This window comes from Petaurus breviceps, unplaced genomic scaffold (assembly GCF_028583685.1).
Source record: "Petaurus breviceps papuanus isolate PSGF00001 unplaced genomic scaffold, PetGlider_PUasm1.0 188, whole genome shotgun sequence".
Classification (NCBI taxonomy): domain Eukaryota; kingdom Metazoa; phylum Chordata; class Mammalia; order Diprotodontia; family Petauridae; genus Petaurus; species Petaurus breviceps.
This window is the reverse complement of record NW_027185804.1, coordinates 24,385,672-24,405,900: the sequence shown is the minus strand read 5'-3', so window position 1 is coordinate 24,405,900 and position 20,229 is coordinate 24,385,672. Positions and strand designations below refer to the sequence as shown.

At 42.1% G+C, this 20,229-nt stretch overlaps 1 protein-coding gene and 1 pseudogene across 23 annotated transcripts in view; one reads left to right on the top strand and one right to left on the bottom strand.

The window, feature by feature from the left end:
* The window catches only part of CD44 (CD44 molecule (IN blood group)), a 474,809-nt gene extending 455,120 nt beyond the window's left edge, over window positions 1-19,689 (bottom strand). For all 23 annotated transcript variants that reach the window (XM_069091406.1, XM_069091408.1, XM_069091407.1 and 20 more), the window contains exon 1: window positions 19,686-19,689. The gene's annotated coding sequence lies outside the window, so the exon portion shown is untranslated. The remainder of the gene's footprint in view (window positions 1-19,685) is intronic.
* On the top strand, window positions 14,356-15,014 carry LOC138163424 (nucleoside diphosphate kinase B pseudogene; annotated as a pseudogene).
* Window positions 19,690-20,229: the final 540 nt, after the last annotated feature.

Below are 20,229 nucleotides of genomic sequence, written 5' to 3'. Positions count from 1 at the left end.
AGATAGATAGATAGATAGATAGATAGATAGATAGATAGATAGATAGATAGATAGATAGATAGATAGGAGTCTTTTCTTCTTTCATTGATCTCTTTGAGGTACAGAAACAGTAGAGGTATTGCCATGTTAAAGGGTATGCACAATCTATTAACTTTGCAAGCATCATTTCATGGTGCTTTTCTGAAAGTCTGGACCACTTCTCAGATCCACCCACAGTGAATTCATGTACCTGTCTTCCCAATGCCCCTCCAGACTTTGTCATCCCAATCCATGTCAACTTGACATCACACCTTTCCAAGGCCCAATCCCGTCCTATCAGAAGGGGCAGCACCATTGATCTCGTAGTGTGGTGGTGGTGGTTCTTGGTGTCCTCTTTTCTCCAGCTAAGCCAGGGTGGACTGAAGGACCCAGAAGTAATGGTCACATGGGAAAATAAACACTGGTCTTATAGTCAGAAAAAAAAAAGTCTTCTCAGTTCCCTCTGAAACCATCTATTTCATTCTTTCTTATGGGATAATAATTTTCCAGTACATTCATATACCACAAGTCATTCAGCTGTTCCCCACAGATGGACACCCCTCTTCATTTTCAGTTGTTTTTAGCCACCACAGAAAAAGCTTCTCTAAATATTTGTACATGTGGGTCTTTTCCTGCTTTCTATGACCTCTTTCATGGTATAGGCCTAGTAATGGTATCAATGGATCAAAGAGTATGCACAACTTAATGACATTTGGGCTGTGACCCTCTTTCTGATGATGTGCCTTGCCCAGTGTCATTAGGCTGGATCTTGGACAACAGGCATGTGTTCAGTCTCTGGCCCCATACTTGAAACATTCCTAGGTTAGCAGGACCTTTCAGAGCTTATGTTTCATTGGCATAGACTTAATGAACTAAGGGTCACCTTGGAGCACAATGAAGTATCTGAGTAAGACTTTATTTAATATTTTTAAAAGTCCCTACCACCCACCACCATTTGACTTTAGTTGGACAAGTTATTTAAACTCTTTCAGTCTTTGATAGTATAACCAACCATGGTGTACCCATAGTTATTGTCATGATGATCTTAAGAAGTGGGGGTCTACCAGTTTGGAGGGTGGAGGGTGGAACCCTACCCTGCATGCCCCAAATTCTAGTCATCTGCATCTGACCTTGAACGAAAATGAGCAAAGCAGGAAGTGCTGTGCTCTCCCAGAAGCAGAGAACCGTCAGAGCTGAGGAGTTCATTAGAGAATGAACCCAATTCGAATGTAAGTTCTGCAGGGGCAAGTTTCTTGGGAGCAGTGTTTGTGCTAGGCTTTCTCTTTATATCCCCTGTACCTACCACCATAATATCATGTACAGTACCTTCCTCGAACATTTGATCAATTGTTAAATCATGTCCAACTCTTCATGACCCCAAGGATCCATGGGGTTTTCTTGGCAAAGATATTAGAGTGGTTTGCCATTTACTTCTCCAGTTTTATATAGGCAAGGGTTAAGTAACTTGCCCAGGGTCACACAGATGGGGTCTGAAGTCAGAGTAGTAGGTGTCTGACAAATACTGACTGAGTTTAATGCATTTGAATGTAATTGTGTTATAATGAGTTGAATGCACTCTTATAACCAACAAGAAGAGATCTGAACCTGAATATGTAAAAAATGAGCTATTTAACAACTATCCCATCTCTTACAGATCCTGTGTGACCCTGGACAAGTCACTTGCCCCTCTTTGAGATGGGAATAATAATAGCTGTGGTATCTTTCTCCCAGAGTTGTTAAAGGGTTCCATTGAGATCATCATACATGTAAAATGCTTTACCAAGTTTACATTGTAATGAATGTTAATGGTGATAATGGTGATGATGATACCTAGATAGTCAGTCAGCAAACATTTACTATGTACTTACTATGTGTTAGGCATTGGGATTCCAAAGGAAGCCAAAGAAAGCCAGGGCCTGCCCTCAAGAAGCCCACATTCTAACAGAGGAACACACTACAGAAAAGAGAGGGGAAGATTCTTGTTTGGAACTCTTCTCCAAAATGGACAACTTACCAATGGGAAGAGCCTACATTTATAAGTCACTTTAGGGTTTGCAAAGACTTTACAAAGATGATCTCATCCTGCTCTCCCAGCAAACCTTCCTGGTAGGTGTTATTATGTCCATTTTTTACTGTTGCTGTTCAGCCATTTCAGTCATGTCCAACTCTTCAGAACCCCTTCATTTGGGGTTTTCTTGACAAAAATACTGCAGTGGTTTGCCATATTCTTCTCCATCTGGCTCATTTTACAGATGAGGAAACTGAGGCAAACAGGGTGAAGTGACTTGCCCAGAGTCTTTTAAGTGTCTGAGGCTGGATTTGAACTCAGGTCTTCCTGACTCCAAGTCTAGTACCAGGACTCAGAAGAAAATTCAGAGTCTTTTGCTGAAGAAGGAAAAAAAAGCCAAAATACTATTTAGCAAGGAGGCACAGGGAATCAAGTATTTGACTTAGAGTCAGGAAGACCCGAATTCAAATCCTGCCTCAGACGCTTACTAGTTGTGTGACCCTGGGCCTCTGTGTGACCCTGACCTCTCTAGTCCTCAGTTTTCTCAAATGGAAAATATAGAGATTGGGCTGGATAGCCTGGAAGCCTCCCCTTTCAGCCCTCCCCTGATGATCCTATGATTCTGTGCCCTAATGTTTATTGCCTACATTGGGCCCTCAATCCTCAAACCAAAAGAACTAAGAATTGACAGTGTGTGTCAGTTACTCAGAAATCCCTTTTCTAGGCTACAGAATGCTTAAAAAATTAGACCTGATTCACCAAGCAAGAAGCTGAAAGCGCAGAGGAGAGAGAGAGAGTGCCTGAGGAACATCCAGCTGCTTTGGGGGGGGTTCATTTCCTATAATACAATGGGCATGTAGAGGGGCAGGGATAGGTTGACCAACTTACTTAAAAACAAACAAATTCTGTCACTGACCAATTTTAAACCTGGGATTTGAACCAAGGCAAATACCAGAACAACACTGCTAATTAACTGAGCCCTAAACTACACCCAAATATTATTGTTTCTTACTGAACCTTGAACCAAAAACCCCAAACATTAAATTAACTAGTTTGAACTGGACCTAGTACCAGACCCGCATTTTTCTGAGATGATTGAATAAAAAAAAAAAAAGAACGTCAACTGAACCCAACAGCATTAATACAATATTTCATTCATTCCAACACAGTTTGAATGGGTGCCTACTAAGTATTCTGTGGAGTCAAGGAGGAAATTTAGTGATAGAATGAAAGCAGGAAACCCTGACATTTATCAGGGGGGTGACCATTGGCAAGTCCCAACCTCTGGAGTTTCTCCTTAACATTTTCATCACTTAGATCATAGATCTAGGGGCTGACAGGCACTTTAGAGGACAGCTAGCCCAACCCTTATCATTGTACAGATATAGAAACTGAGTTTAAGAGAGATGGAATTCCCACACCAACAAAATCAAAGTCTTTGACGGATCAGAATAGATGATCTGTGCATCGTGGGATGAGGGACCAGGCAGGGTTCTTGCCTTTCTTAAATTCACAAGACTCTAGGGGAGATAAGACCCAGACACCAATACATCTAATACAAACTGAGATACAGACAGCCGAGTAGTGTAGCAGATAGAGAGCTAGCTGGGAAGCCATAGCTTCCAGCTCCATTTGTGAGACAAATCTCAGGTTTCAAATCAGGATTCCGTGACTAGGCAAGCACTTGGTCACTTAGGGTCCTTGGCAGCTAAGACTGTAACTAGCAGAGAAGAGACCCACGTGCAAGGGCACAGAGAGTTTCCTCTCTCATGAAATAACTGGTCCAGTCTCGAAGTGTATAAGAAAAGCATAAAGTGCTATGGGATCAAAGAAGCGAGGTAAGTTGGTCTGGGCTCTAAAACGAATGGAGGGGGTAGGGCTGGGGACGATCTGCCATGTGAAAGCGATAGTGAGATATGCTCTACATGGACTGGTTTTTCTGCCCAAGAATTAAGAGGTCAGCCTAGAGGAGGAGGACAACTCAGAGGGACAGCATGCATCCCCAACTGAAATGCAGGTGCACCTGCAGGAGTTGTGAGCACGCAGAAGCAGGGGAGATGGGGATTCTGGGGAAAAGGGGCCTTCCCCAAATCCTATGGCTGCTTAACAAGACCGTCTGCATCTGGGGCGGCTCCCCATCAAGGGGGCCTTGGGTAGGCTCTCCCACTCACTCAGTTCTGTTTAACCAATGTTTTGGGGGTTTTTTTTGTTGTTGTTTTTTTTGCTTTTGGGGGAGGGGAAGGTAGAGCAGTTGAGGTTAAGTGACTTGCCCAAGGTCACACAGCTAGTTTTGTATTAAGTGTCTGAGGCCATATTTGAACTCAGGTCCTCCTGACTCCAGGGCTGGTGCTCTATTCACTGCGCCACCTTGCCGCTCCAAGTTTAACCAATGTTGAGGGGAGGGGAGGGGAAAGAGGAATAAGAGATGACCTTTTAGTAAGAAAAGATTTAGCATGATAGTTTAAAGGTATGATAGGAGCAAAGGAAGGATTATTGTTTTTTTAATCTAAGGATAGGGGAGACTTGAACATGTTTGTAGGAGACAGCCCAGGAGCCAGTAGATGAGGAGAGATTGAACTGGATGGAAAAGGTGGATGGGCTGAACCTCAAAGGAGAAACATGTTTACTGATGGTTGCAAAACGATTGTCTAGAAGTGAGAGTGAGGATCACAGAGTAGCCTGCTCCTCCCCCTACTTCCTTGAGGCACTGATAAAGTCATCTTAGCCACAGACAAATGTAGACATAAACAAAAATAATCATAGAGTTGGAAAGGACTTCAATATTCAAGTAGTCCAACTTTCCTTATTTAGAGATGAGGAAATTGAGACTTAGCTCTGTCACAAATTTCCATAGTCTGAGTTCCTCCCACCAAAATCCAGCTGATCTCTGTGTTAGGTAGTAGACACTCCATAAATGTCTCTTGAATTGAACTGAATGGATACACTTGATACCAATGGATATACTTGAAACCCCGAGCACAAGTGTGCCTCAATATGGATCACCATGAGATATGGTGCTTAGAGATCTCCTAGTCCAATCCATCCATTTTTATAGATAGAGAAACTGAGGCTCATGGAGGGAAAGACTATGCAAAGGTTGCCACTACTGGGAGTGAAAAGCAGAGCCAGAATTTAGACCCAAACTCTTCTCATCCAATACTCTGTCAACTCCCTCATATCAACTAGTGATATTTGCACCACATGTCCTGTGATCTTCACTTCTCTCTGTATCTGTCCAACAAGGGATGGTGTACTATGTGCAAAGCACATTGTTTTCACTGCCGTCATGCCCCCACTAATGAAGGGAAGGTCGGGATGGTAATTAATGGCCTTCCGGGTTTTCTGCCTCGCCCTTGCCATCCCCAGGGCATCTCAGCGAAATCCTCAACACTGCCAACACCGGCTCACTGATCTAGCCAGCAGATGCCTACCAAAGGACCAGAAAGTGAGGTCTCTCAATTTTTTCTGAAGTCATGACATAAATCGATGTTCCTTGTTCATGATATCACATAGCTTACCTCTGGGGGGTTGGACAAACTGTCCCAAATGCCTAGGATCCACTCCCTGCTTACAGCCACTTCCTAAAATCCCCAGCTTTCCTCAAAGCTCAACTGATCACCATTTCTTACAAGTGGCCTTCCTGATCCCTTTAGATACTAAGCTTCACCCTGAAATTACTCTGTATAGATGAAGTATAATTTACATATTTAAATTTTAGATTTGCTTAATTTTGTTGTTGTTGTTGAGTCATTTTTCACTCACGCCCAAGTCTTCATGACCCCATTTGAGATTTTCTTGGCCAAGATACTAGAGCGGTTTGACATTTCCTTCTCCATTTCACAGATGAGGAGACTGAGGCAAATAGGGTGAAATGACTTGCACAAGGTCACACAACTAGGAAGTATCTGAGGCTGGACTTAAACTCAGGAACATGAGTCTTTTTTTTGCCACCTAACTGCCCCATTTATTTAAATAGTAGGGTTCAAACTTGGTATGGCAGAAAAATTCAGAATCCTGAGTTAGAGGACCTGAGTTCAAATCCTACCTCTTATGCTTACCACTTTTGTGACTCTGAGAGTCACTGGGTACCTCAGTTTCCTCATCTGTAAAATAAGGAAATTGCACTAGATTTCTTCTGAGGTCTTTTTCAGCTCCAGATAAATCATTATTAAATCTATACATTTTATCTATATAACTATATATAATATGATTTTTCCAATCTAGAGTTGGAGTTCCAAATGTTATTTCTATTCAAAATTGTAAACTCCTTGAGATCAGGAACTACGTCCCTTTTTAAAAATCTATGGTCTATGGGCAGCTAGGTGGTCAAGTGAGTAGAGCACCCAGCTTGGAGTCAGTAAGACTCATCTTTCTGAATTCAAATCCAGCTTCTCACATTTAGTAACTGTGTGACCCTAAACAAGTCACTTATCCCTGTTTGCCTCAGTTTCCTCATCTGTAAAATGAGCTAGAGAGGGAAATGGTAAACCACCACAGTATCTTTGCCAAGAAAACCTCAAATAGAGCCATACAGAGTCAAACAAACCAAATCCTATGATCCTAGATCTGCTTTCCTTGATAGAGTGAAAGCTCCTTGAAGGCAGGAATTATTTTATTTTTATCTTTGCATACCAGAGCACAGTTAATAAATGTTCATTGAGGGTTAGGCTAAATTGCTTCCCTCTAGGTCTCAATGCAGAATGGAAGCCAAGGAGCTTGTCTCTTTCCCTCAGCAAAACATGAGAGGGCCTACGATGATAGGATCTCCTTAGAAAAGAAGGATAAATGCAGACCCATTCTTGTCTCTCACCTGAGAAATTCTCTCTTTTCTATAGAGAGGCTAATTATGTCTTTGGATGAGGGAGCTCTCCCCAGGGCCCCTTTCCATCAACAGGCATGGCGGCCCATTAACCTTCCATTTGTCTTGGCTCTTGGGGGAAAAGGAAGAAGGGGATGGACAAAGGCAGGTTCTTTCCCAGGCATTACCTCCCTCCCCAAGTGCTAGAAGGATAATTGTGTGGGGGCAGGTAGGTTAGATTTAACAGGTAGCCGGCTGAGCCCCTCAAAGGAAGGTGCTTCCACAATGCTTCCTTTATTACTCCAGCAATAGCACAGAGGAGTCTCTGTTATTCAAGCCTCCCCGATTTCAGGGAGGCTCTGTCAGAACAAAAGAAAAAAGGAATGGCTTTGCTCCAGTTCCAAGAGGTTCCCACATAGCAGAGCTGTGAAATAGCAGAGGGAGAGCCAGGCTTGGGACCGGGGATCCTGGTTCGAATCCCAGCTCTAGCCCTTGCTAACACAGTCAGGAAGACTTGGGTTGGGATCTGGCCTCTGACCCTTGTGAGTTAAGTGACTGTGGACAAGGTATCGACAATCATCCTCTCTGAGACTTGGTCATACTCATCTGTAAACTAGGGACAGTCTCCTTGAAGAAAGGAGAAGCTTTTGCTAACCTTTTTTGAAGGGCTCTGGGAATTCAAGCTGTTGTGTTTATTATTGGCATGCACAACCCACCCAAGGCAAAATCTGGGGGTCTCTTTTGATTTGTACATCACCCCTCTGACCTTCTTTCCTTTCTTATGCCCTCCTGGCTCCCCTCAAAACATGTCATGAGAGGCCACACTGCCACTGAGGGGATGAAGGATTCCCACACACCCAGCCTCAGTCTCTGGACCTGAAAGATGTCAGGACTTCAGGTCATAGATTTAGAGATGGAATGATGATAATTAATAATGAGGCTTATGTAACACCTTAAGGTTTACAGAGCTACCTACATGTTAGTTCAGATGATGGTTACTATAATCCTATGAGGTTGGTGCTATAATTATTCCCATTTAGCAGGAGAGAAAACTGAGGTTAGTAGAGATTCAGTGATTTCTCCCCTGTCATGTAAGAGTAAGAGTCTGAGGAGGGAACCTAGGAAATCAGCTGGTTCGACCTCCTTTTTAGTTCATGGTGCAAGTACCATGAGTGTGTTCACCAGTCCTGCCTCGCCTTACCTTCAGATGAGGAAACTGAGGCAGATGTAGTATTTGAACCCATGTTCTCTGATTCTAAACCTACTCTTTCCATTGTATCAGTGGATAAAGGGCTGAACTTGGAGTCATTAAGAGGCGAACTCAAATCTGCTACCTGTATGAGCTTGGGCAAGTTAGCTAATGTTTCTTATCCTCAATCTGTAAAATGGGGATGATTAATAATGATAATACTATTTTTTGTTTTGAAAATAAAATGGGGCCAGCCAGGTGGCACAGTAATAGCTCGGGCCCCAGCATCGGGAGACCTGGGATCGGTTCTGGCCTTAGATACTCAGCACCCACACAAAAATAACTGGCCATGTAACCTTGAGCAAGTTACTTAACCCTGATTGCTTTGAAAAAAAAAATAGAAAGTGAGTACTTTAATAGGGGTGGCCAGGTAGCACAGCGAGTAAGAGCACCAGCCCCAATGTCAGGATGACCTGGGGATGGAATCCAGGCTCAGACACTTAGCACCCACCCAGAAACACCTGGCCATGTAACCTTGAGCAAGTTACTTACCCCAATTGCTTAGGGGCAGCCAGGTGGCTCAGCCAGTAAGAGTACCGGCCCCAGAGTCAGGATGACCTGGGGATCGAATTCAGGCTCAGACACTCAGCACCACACCCAGAAATAACCAGCCGTGTAACCTTGAGCAAGTTACTTAACCCCAATTGCTTTAAAAAAAAAAAGAAAAGAAAATGAATTTATATCTCTCTCTGTACAGCCACACATATATTGTTTTGCAAAACCTTAAAGTGCTCTATAAATGCTAACTGTCTTTATAAGAGAGGGGAAAGCCACCATGTGTTTTAACTCTGGTCTTGTAGAGGCAAAGTTGCATGTGTTGAACTGATTAGTAGTAGTCCAGTGGCAAAAACTTCTGGCTGGAGGCCTGGTGAGTATGTGAAGTTTTTTGTTTTTATTTTGGGAGGACTTTTTTATTTATCTGTTTTTGTGTGAATAGGTGTGGGTGGGTGGGTGAGTGTGTAGGAGGGAGTGCTTTCTGAGACTGCTTATCTGCATGAATTTGGGGGAGGTAGGAATTTCCCAACCAGGAAATCTGATGAGGAAAGTAGTTCCTACAACAGTGATGTCTAAGCCCACATGAGTCATAAGTGGAAGAGTCAGGATTTGAACCCAGTTTCTCTGACTCTAGTCCTCATGTTCTATCTACAAGATCTTACTGCCTTCTGAAGAAGCTAAGAGAGTAACAAATCTATTGTTCCTTGTTTTCTTAATTCTGAGCCCCAACCAGAGTCTCCTTCTTTACCTTGGACAGAGGAACAATATATGGGACCCGGAGAGGCTGTACCTTCTTGGGCCATGGTTGGTGATCAGTCTTACACACACACACACACACACACACACACACACACACACACACAAGAGAGAGAGAGAGAGAGAGAGAGAGAGAGAGAGAGAGAGAGAGAGAGAGAATACCTTTCCAAAATACTCTTTTTTTGGGGAGAAAAAAAAAACAGTATTATAAAAGATCGACCCTGCAGAAGGAACTCATGTTTTTTAATAGAATCAGAAAGACTCCAGTTTGGGATGCTGCATCACTTAGTAGCTGTACCTTATTTGTGTGCCCCTGGGCATCCTCCTTTCATAGCTCTGAGCCCCCATTTTCTTACCTGTAAAATGGGGCCAATAATACTTGCCACCTCTTCCTCCAAGGCCTAGCAAGACAAATGAGACAAAAGACCTTTGGCAAACTATACGTTGCCACAAAAATGTGAGTTAGCATCTGAACTCCTTAATAAACCCTAAAGGAGTCCAGTCTCCCAACGCTTCGGGTGTACCATTGCCCGTGAGCCCCTTTCCTGTAGGTAGCTGTGTGCTTTGGGGATGTTCAACCCCTTAAAAGCTGCTTGTGTTCCTTTGATTCTTTGGCAATCTGCCCAACTAATCTCCCAACATTGAAGAGCATTATGAAAGTTAAGCTGCATGGAAAAAGAATAATAATTCTGTTCTCCCAGAGAGGCACAGGGTCAGTACTGCCTTTATGAGACTGTGTGTGTTTCTTGGCAGGAGCAAAATAGCTTTTTGAGTCCCCTCCCCTCCCCCAGCTCCCTGCATCATGGAGCTGTTTACTTGGGTTAGCGAAGTCGGGCTAGGGTGGCTGCCAGGGGCTCCTATTAGGAGGCTAATCTTGTTTACCCCCAAACCAACTACAGGATTTCTCAAGATTATATTCCTGGCCTGGCTTTGCTGCCTGAAAAATCCCAAGGCTATTTCATGTGATTCATGGGATCATCCATGTAAAGCTAGAATAAGCTCAGGGGATTTTTTTTTTTAATATTTAAAGCTAGAAGACACCATTGGGGCCACCTCATCCACCCCCCCTCCCTTGTTTTACAAATAATAAATAGCTAACATTTGTGTAGCACCTACTATGTGCTGGACACTGTGGTTTTACAGTTATTAAAATCAAATCCTCACAACAACCTTGGGAAGTAGGTGCTGTTGTCAGCCCCGTTATACAGATGAGGAGACTGAGTCCCAGAGGGGTTTGTAACTTGCCATTTAGGGGTCACAAAGATGACAAATGGCATGACTAGGGTCCTCTGATGCCAAATTCAGCACTGTTTCTGTCTAAAGTGTAAGTTGTCTTTGAAATGGTGTGTAGTCCAACACTGAGGTCCAGAAAAGGAGAGTGACTTCTTCGGGATCACACGGGTAGACTTTCTGAGTTGGGACCCTTAAGAAAGACTAATGTTTATTTATATATATATATATATATATATATATATATAATTTAAATAAAAATAAGACCGGGGGAAAAGGCAGCTCAGGGTATTAGAATTTGGAATGAGAGACAATCCCACTGTGTGGCCATGGTCTCTGGTGTGCACATAATATCTCTGGTTCTCAATTTTCTTATTGGTTCAATAAGGTTATAGTGGGCTCACTGGCCCCTAATGTTTCTTCCAAGTCTCACCTATGATCCTCTCCTTTCCCTGGGCCTCAGTTTCCTCATCTGTAAAATAAGAAACTAGGTGACTTCTGAGGTCTTTCCTAGTCCTAAATCTATGATCCTTTATATAAATTTATTCTAAAAAAATACAAGTTACATTTTGAAGTTGAGGGTGGCAGTATAACAGAATGGAGTCTTGGACAGGAGGCAAAGGACCCAAGTTCAAGCCCTGCCTCTGTTATTTGCTCCCTGGGTGACCTTAGGCAGTCACTCCCCCTCCCCCCACACAGTACCTTAACTTGGCCATCTGTAATAAGTGGCTATTGGACTATGAAATCTCTAAGACCCCAGCCAGCCTGAAATCCTACCAAACTCTTAACTTTAGTACCAGAAGAGGAATTAAATCCCAGGTGTCTTAACTCCCAGTTCAGGTTTTCTCTCTCCCTTATTCAAATACTCTTGCTAGTATAGTAAGTCAGACCTAGTTTCCTGACCTAAAATGGGCAGCTAGGTGGTGCCATAATGCATAGAACATTGGGCTTGAATTCTTTAAGACTGGTTTCATGAATTCAAATCCAGTCTCAGACACTTACTGGCTGTGTGACCCTGGGCAAGTCACTTCATCCTGTTTGACTCAGTTTCCTCCTCTGTAAAATGAGCTGGAGAAGGAAATAGCAAACACTCCCATATCTCTGCCAAGAAAACCCCAAATGGGGTCATGGAGAGTTGACAGGACTGAAATGACTCAAGAACAAAATAGGGATAATAATAGCTCCCACCTCACCAGGTTATTGGGAAGCTTAAATAAGGAAGCCTATGTCCTTGGCTTTGTAAACCACGAAGTCTGAGTCAGAAGCTATCATGATTATTCCCAGTTTACCCCCCCCCTTTTTTAATTTCACCTTGGTTACTTCTCTGATTGCAATTGAGAAATATGAATTAAATGAAAGAGTCTAGAATCAGAGTTGGGGAGCCTGTGACCTCAAGGCTACATGTGGCCCTCTAGGTCCTCAAGTGCAGCCCTTAATTCAGTCAAAGAGCTACTCTTGAGACCTAGAGGACCATGGGTGGCCTCAAGGCAGAAGGTTCCGCACCCCTGGTCTAGATCAACAGGCCTAACTCAGTTGCCGCATTAAGGAAGGGGACAATGGCCTTTCTGAATTCCTGAACTATTAACTTACTTCTGTTGACTCACTTAGGTCAGATGCAAAGGATGTGGGGGCCCAAATACCAAGGTCAAGTCTCCTAATCTTTTTCCATCCTTCAAAGGCTAAGATAGATTGCATGAGAATTAAAGCTGAGGGTTTGGAGGGGAGGGGAGTGGAAGGGAAGAAGGGGGTGAAGTTGGAGTCACCCAAGACTCCCTTCCTCTGCCCAAAACCTCAAATAAATCAGTTTTTCATTTCAGTCACTCTGTTGGCATTCCCTGGGCCTCATCAGCTGCCAGAATCAATAGCCCCAAGCTTGGGTAAGTAGAACAGGTTTTCTCCCTCTGGGGGGAGGGGGATGTGTGTAAAGTGCCATGTGAGTGACTCCAGGGCCCAGTACCCAAGAGGAGGCTTTTTTCAATGGGGCTGCCCTCCTCATTTCTTTCAACTGCAGAATTACAGTAGAATTCATTTAGTGGAGTGGAAACTTCTTGAGGACAAGGGCTCTCATTTTCTTTCTATCTTTGTCTGCCCAGTGCCCCAATGACAAGAGAGAGGTATGGTGACATAGTTGATAGAGAATTTGACTTTGATTCAAGTCTCTTCTCTGACTCATACTATCTATATGACCTTGGAGATGTCTCTTAGCCTCTCTGTGTTCTAATGTACTCTCTAATAATATAAGTTCCAGAGGTGGTGCTGACTTGCATTGGTAGAGGGAGTGTCCTCACCTGGGAGTTTTCCTTACTAGTGAAATCACAGCTCCAGTTCTCTCTCTCCAGAGCCTCACAGAGGGTCAATCAGGATCTTAAGAACTGGAATTGGGAGCAAGTTGGTCCAACCCCTCCATTTTACAGATAAGGGAACTAAGGCATGTGATGGACAGTTAATTTATTTGTCTAAGGTCTCTCTGGTAATAACCATTTTACAGATAAGGAAACTGAGGCATGTGATATTTGGTTAAGTGATTTGCCTAAGGTAGTAGCCATTAAGAGGTGGAATTTAAATCCAGTTCCTCTGACTCCAGAGTCAGTGTTCTTTCTTCTGTACATATTCACATTATTGCAATGTTGAATATATGATCATTAAGTTGAAAGAAGGGGAATTAGAAATTTATTGATTTCTTGCCAAGTTCCAAAGGTTGGACAGAGTCTCTGGGTGTTTTATTTGCACGTTGAATCTTCCCTTTCAGACCAGAGATTGCTTAGCTGTCCCAGAAAATAAAGACTTGCTTAATACTTCTTTCACTTTCTTTATTTTTCTTGTTTTGTCTGTGTGTTTTCTTTTGCAACGAGGCTAATATGAAATCTGCTTTGCATGACTTCACGTGTATAATTGCTATCATGTTGCTTGCCTTCTCAAGGGGAGGGGGAGGGCCAGGAATGAGAAAGAGAATTGGGAACTCAAAGTTTTTTAAAATGAAAGTTAAATTTTTAAAAATATAACTGGGAAATATTTAATGAAATAATGTATTTTTTAAAACACTTTCTTAGCTTTTCTCTGCTTACTATTATTTAATTAATAAGCTAATGTTTAAAGTCCGTGTGGTATAGCAGAAACTAGATATTAGGAGTCAGAGGCCCTGGTTTTGATTCCTGTTTCTACTACTTGCTGCCTGGCTGATATCAGGCAAGTTACTTTCTTTCTGCCTCAGTTTCTTTCTCTGTAAAATGAAGGGATTGGACTCAATAATCTCTAAGGCCCTTTGCAACTCTGCAGTCCTGTGAATGCTCTCTCCCCACTCTCCAAACTCCATCCTTATCTCAAACACATGCAAATGCATGATGGGAAACTCAGAGAAAGAGATTTTGGTACCAGGGAGAGGTTCTTGAATTTGCACATCTGAGAGACTTGCTGATTTAAATTCTTATGTCATAAGGTTAGTGCAGAAAAGTTGCCAGAATGATTTCTTTTTTATGGTTAGGAGAAACAATTTTCCATATGCTACCCACCAAATCAAATGATCAACAGGGATATGGAACTGTGGCCTCTGGACCCTCCTTCCTCATTTCTTCCACTGAACAATTTTAACTCAGAGTAAAATGATAGAGAAAGAGTTTTATCGTGGAGCAAGCAAAGAGAGTTCAAGGATGATAGATTTAGAATCGATAGTACTGATGTGTTGGGACAAAAGCCTATTGTTAAATTTTCAGTGTGAGCCTTCACACCTTGGAAATATGCTACAAACCAGGACTTGATTTATTGTTTTATTGATTGTCTAGACTTAGGAAAGTGATGGAGAAAATGTTGCCGCAGCCATAGACTCCTCTTTCTCCTGCTCCAGCCCGATTCTTCCTGGACCATGGCCAACACCGAGCGCACCTTCATTGCCATCAAGACCGACGGCGTCCAGCGGGGCCTGGTCGGGGACATCATCAAACGCTTTGAGCAGAAGGGATTCCGTCTCGTGGGCATGAAGTTCCTTAGGGCCTCAGAGGAACATCTGACACAGCACTATGTTGACCTGAAGGACAGGCCATTTTTCCCTGGGCTTGTGAAATATATGAACTCGGGGCCTGTTGTAGCCATGGTTTGGGAGGGCTTAAATGTGGTGAAGACAGGCAGAGTGATGCTGGGAGAGACCAACCCAGCTGATTCCAAGCCAGGCACCATTCGTGGGGACTTCTGCATTCAAGTTGGCAGGAACATCATTCATGGCAGTGATTCTGTAAAAAGTGCTGAGAAGGAGATCAGCTTGTGGTTTAAGCCAGAAGAACTGGTTGATTATAAGTCTTGTACTCATGACTGGGTCTATGAATAAGGGTTTTAAAAGTGGATATATACTGGACCTACTCCTTTTAGTAGCTATGGTATTCGTGTGTATGTGTATGTATGTCTCCATCCCTGAATACAACATTTCATGCCAGGGGATTGAAAGGAATTGGAACCATCATTTTCTAAAACAGCCCTGTAATCCTGTTCAATAAAGCCTTGGAAATAAGGGGCAAAAAAAAAAAAAGTATACCATGTGTAATTCTCCCTTCCCCCTCCCCCCCTCAGAAAGCAGGATGTTAAACATTTACCAACACACCCCTGACTGAAAGAGCTCTTGAAGATCATTTAGTCCAAGGATGGACTAAATGACTATTTTAACCATGAGAAGACTGAGTCTGAGTGGAGACATCCAATTATAGATTTAGAACTTGGAAGGAACCAGGAAGCCATTGCGTCTAAACCCCTTTATTTTATAGATGAGGAAACTGAGTCACAGAGAGGCTAAATTATTTGTCCAACTTCACATAGATACCAAGAGACAAAAACTGGATAAAAACTAAGGTCTTCTGACTCCAAATCCAGGACTCTTTCATGTGCCTTAACCACCCTAGATCTCAGTTCCTCATCTGTGAAATGAGAGGGTCAGACTGTATGCCCTGTAATTTTGTGACTTTCCCACCTCATTAGAATACTAGTTAATCTCTCCTCTGTCCTAAATCCCAACTCAGGGAATAATAGATTAATTACTGGAAAAGATAATCGAGTTAGTCAATAACAATTTATTAAGTGTCTACTATGTGCCAGACACTGTGCTGGGGATATGAAAAGAAACGAAAGACAGTCCTGCCTTCAGGGCGCTTACCATCTAATCAGAGAGACAATGTGCCAACTGTATGCAGGATGACTAGGAAATTGTCAACAGAGAGAAGATGCCAGAATGAAGGGTTTGGGGAAGGCTTCCTGTAGGAGGTGGGATTTTAGTTGAGTCTTAAAAGACACTAAGGAAACCAGGAAGGAGAGATGAGGAAGGAGAGAGTTCTAGGCATGAGGGACATGCCAGGATTGTAGAGCTCAGATGCTGAGTGAAGTGATCGGAATGAGAACAGCATACACTGTGACAGGAACACTGGGTGATGATCAGCTTTGATAGACTTGGTTCTTCTCAGCAATGCAATGATCTAAGACAGCTCTGAAAGACTAAAGATGGAAAATGCTATCCATATCCAGAGAAAGAACCATGGAGTCTGATCGTAGATTGAAGTAGACTATTTGCTTTTTTTTTCTCTTTCTTGTGGTTTTACCCTCTTGCTCTGACTCTTCTTTCACAACACAACTGATATGGAAATATGTTTAAAATGACGATACATGAATAGCCTATATCAAATTGTCCTCTTGGGAAGTGGGGAGGGGAAAATTTTAGAACTCAAAATCTTATGAAAGTGAATGTTGAAAACTAATAATCAATAAACAATGTTTTTGAAAAGATGTAAATAAAGAGCTGAAATGGAACATTGCTATTGAATCCAACCCCTTAATTTTATAGATGAGGAAAATGAGGGCCAAGGAAGCCAAGTGATGTGTCCAAGGCCCCACAGCTAGTGAGCAAAATGATCAGGATTTGAACACAGATACTCAGATTTTGTCTTTCCCCGGCAGGCTGCAAAAGAAACTAGAACTCCCAGTGAAGTTTTTGCTTCACTCAAACACCTTCTTCGTCTCTGCCTCCACCCCCAACCCTCAAGTACTACCACATCATTGATGGTTCAAGTTCCATCCACAACTGGCTGGCTGTTCTGGCTCCCAGCAGGCTCTGGGCCAGGCTCAGGAATACCATTGTTGTTGAGAGTTCATCTTCAGGAGCAGCTGCTAGGATTTCCAGCAGGGCTGTGAATTCCCGCATTTGCCTTTGTCCAGCATCCTTTTTCCCAGAAGTCCTGTGTGCTCCTGGAGGTGGGAGGTTGATAGTGGAATCAGATAACAGAGAGGGAATATATCCCCCATTCTCAGGACAGCACAACACTGACATTCAGCCAGGAGTATCAAGGGCTGATGCCATTTGGAGGATGATGTCTGCCCCAGGTTCTGTCGCACACTGTACTTTTCATGTCCCCCAATCGTACATAGTGAAGTCTCGTCACATAATCAGTAAATATCCATTAATTGAATGACTCCCCAACTCTGGTAGTAATTATGTCATAGTAGTAATAGTAATAACTAATGTTTTTTTATAATGCTTTCCAGTTTGCAAAGTCCTGTACATATATTATCTCATTTAATTTTGATCCTCACAACAATCCAGTGAGCTAGGTGCCATCATTCCCCTCATGTTACAGATGAGGAAAAACTGAGGCTCAGTAAGGTCATTTGACTTGCTCAGGGTCACTTGGTTCTTAAGTACCTAATGTAGGATTCAAACTCAAGTCTTTGTAACTTGTGCTCTAGGCTACTCCAACCTACTCCAACTCAGACCACCTGGTTCCTTCCAGGGATTTCTTGGCAGTGTGTTCATGTTTCAGAGGACAAGGGGTCTTCCAGTCTTTGCTAAAAGACATCAAGAGATGGAAGAATCTCTCAATAAACCTACCAACAAGCGTTTATTAAGCACTTACTATCTTCCAGGATCTATGATACAAACACACAAAATGAAACCCCAGAGTTTAGATTCTATGGGGGAAACAACATGCACACATAAAGGGGTTGCAAAATATAGTCAAAGTCAAAATACTCAGAGGCAGCTGGGTGCTTCAGTGGGTAGAATAGTGGGCTGGGAGTCAGGAAGACCTGAATTCAAATCAGGCCTCAGACAGTTACTTACACCCTAGTATGTAAGTGACCCTGGGCAAGTCACTTAACCTCTGTTTGCCTCAGTTTCTTAATCTGTAAAATGGGGATGATAATAATAGCACCTTTTTCCAAGGGTTGTTGTGAGTATCAAGTGAAATAAAAATTGTTAAATGTTTAGCACAGTGCCTGGCACATAGTAAGGGCTGCATAAATGTTAACTATTGATATGAGATAATTTGGGGAAGAGAGGCAGCAGAATCTGGGAGGGGTGGGGAGGAGGGAAGAGATAAGAAAAGCCTCATACAGGATGTAGCTCTTGAGCTGAGCTTTGATGGAGGCTGGGAATTCTAGGAGATTGTGGCAACAGTCCTGTTACTTCTCTAGGCAGTCAATTCCTCTGTTGGATAGATCCTAGTTTTCAAGGAATTTTGCAAGTTTTTGTTTCCCTGAAATGATATCTAAATTTTCTCTCTTTGCAACTTCCCCCATTACTCCTGGTTCTAGCTTTCAGGGTCAATCAGAATAAAACTCCTCCACCCACTGGAAGTCATACATTGTGTCCTCCCAAAGCTTCTCTTCTCAAGTCTAAGTACCCCCAGATCCACCAACTTCTCCTTATGATATGGAATCGAGGTCCTTGATCATCTTGACTGCCTTTTCTTGGATGATCTCCTTCTTATCCCTAAACTAGTGCTGCCCCAGACCAAACACAATACTTCCAATGTGGTCTGTCCAGGGCAGAATACAAAGGACCTGTCTCCTTCCTAGAAACCCAGCCTCTCTTGATGTAGTCTAAGGTCACATTAGCTAACTTGGCAGCCCCTTCATACTGCAAACTCATATTGAACCTACAATCCATTAAAACTCCTAGATCTCTTCCCTACAAATTGCTGTCTAGCCATGCCCTTCCCATCCTATGTTTGTGAAGTTGATTGTTTTTATGTAATATTTTATTTTCCCCCAATTACATGTTAAACAATTTTCAAAAATTTTTTTTAAGTTTTGAGTTTGGGGGTAGCTAGGTAGAACAATGAATAGAGTACTGGCCCTGGAGTCAAGAGGACCTGAGTTCAAATATGGCCTCAGACACTTAACACTTACTAGCTGTGTGACCTTGGGCAAGTCACTTAACCTCAATTGCCCAGCCTTCCTCCCTCCAAAAAAAAAATACAAAAAAAAGTTTTGAGTTCCACATTCTCTCCCTCCTTCCCCTCTCCTCACCCTGAGATGGTAAGCAGTTTGATATCATTTATACATGTGCAATTATGTAAGACATTTCCATATTAGTCTTTTTTTTTTAAAGCAATTGGGGTTAAGTAACTTGCTCAAGGTTACACGGCCAGTTTTTTTTTGTGTGTGTGGGTGTGAAGTATCTGAGGCCGGAACCGATACCAGGTCTCCCGACTCTGGGGCCTGTGCTCTCACTTACTGCGCCACCTGGCTGCCCCAATATTAGTCATTTTTTATAAGAAGACTTGAATAAAAAATGAAAGAAAGTGAAAAACAGTATGCTTCAGTTTGTAATCAGATTTAATCAGTTCTTTCTCTGGAGGCAAATAGTATGTTTCATCATTAGTCCTTTAGGATTGTCTTGGATCATTGTATTACTGAAAATAGCTAAGTCACTCATAGTTCTTCATCATACAATATTCCTGGTTCTACTCACTTCATTTTGTATCAGTTAATGTAAGTTTTTCCAGGGTTTTCAGAAATTATTCTACTTGTCATTTCTTATAGCACAGTAATATTCCATCACAATCATATACCACAGTTTTTTTTAACCATTCCCCAATTGATGAGCATACCTTTGATTTCCAATTCTTAGCCACCACAAAAAAGAACTGCTATAAATATTTTTGTATAAATAAGTCTTTTTCCCTTTTTTTCTTATTTCTTTAGGATATAGCACTAGCAGTGGTATTGCCAAATCAAAGGGTATGCAGAGATTGATAGCCCTTTGGGCATAGTTCCAAATTGCTCTCCAGAATGGTTAGATCAGTTCACAATGAAGTTGATTGCTTGAACCTAAATTTAAAACTTTACATTTTATCCCATTGAAAACATCTCAGATTCAGCCCCATGTACAATTCTGTCAAAATCTTTTGTGTCCTGATTAATATCTGTGTTAGATCAAATATTGTATCAGTCAGTCAAAAAATATTCATTAAGCACCTACTGTGTTCCAAGCACTATGCTAAATGCCACAGATAAAAAGAAAAAGACAACATCACAGGATTTAGAGCTCAAAGTTTTGCTGATTCACATGCCTGCTTTCCCAGCTATGCAAAATTTTTATGAAAATAATCTGTACCCATCAAGAACATCCCTGATGAAGGTATATGAAGGGAACAGGAAGTCAAGTCTTTCAAATTATGTTCTACACAATAGGCCACATCTTTATATTCAATCAATTGAATGAAGAGATATTGGAAATACAAGATACCACTATGCTTATTGCTTGTTGATGATTTTTTAAAAAGCAACAATGTTTAATTCAGTAAAATAAAACATTCCCTTACAAGTATTCTCCAACAAAGTGTTTCCCATAAATAGATCAAAATCATACAAAATTTTTTGATTTGAAATGCCTTTGCTGTCCTTCTGATCATTAATATCAAG